Source organism: Sinocyclocheilus anshuiensis, unplaced genomic scaffold, assembly GCF_001515605.1.
Source record: "Sinocyclocheilus anshuiensis isolate Anshui unplaced genomic scaffold, SAMN03320099.WGS_v1.1 scaffold6310, whole genome shotgun sequence".
In the NCBI taxonomy this organism is placed as follows: Eukaryota; Metazoa; Chordata; class Actinopteri; order Cypriniformes; family Cyprinidae; genus Sinocyclocheilus; species Sinocyclocheilus anshuiensis.
In genome coordinates, this window is record NW_015544699.1 from 77,526 (window position 1) to 77,998 (window position 473).

Genomic DNA, 473 nt, shown 5'->3' on the forward strand with positions numbered 1-473 from the left:
CAAAAGTGCGTAAGTGCTATTCCGAGAAAACTAACGTGCGCACAAAAACACTTGCGTGCGCGTCTCTTCCAGATGTGACATTTATAAATCGCAAATGATCTTGAAATTGTGCGCAGCATGACTTTTCAGTCATGTTATAAAAAGTGAGCCCTCCTACTTTTAAAATCACTTGCTATGACAACTAATAAAAAGTTTAGTATCACGAAATTCTTGCAAAACTTTAAAAAACATTATTGAAAGAAAAATTGGACGTTTCATATCATAATAAAATAAATTATTACACAATTATGGTCTCCGGTCTGAAAAAACCTGCATGTGATTTGGCATTTACACAGTTTACTAATGCTGCTCAAATGTGCCATAATGTACTGACTCAAAAATATATAGTGTATTTTATACAAATAACTGATGTACATGACAAAAACAAAGTTTATGGCTGATCGCTCTATTCATTTTCACAGAAGAAAAGCAGT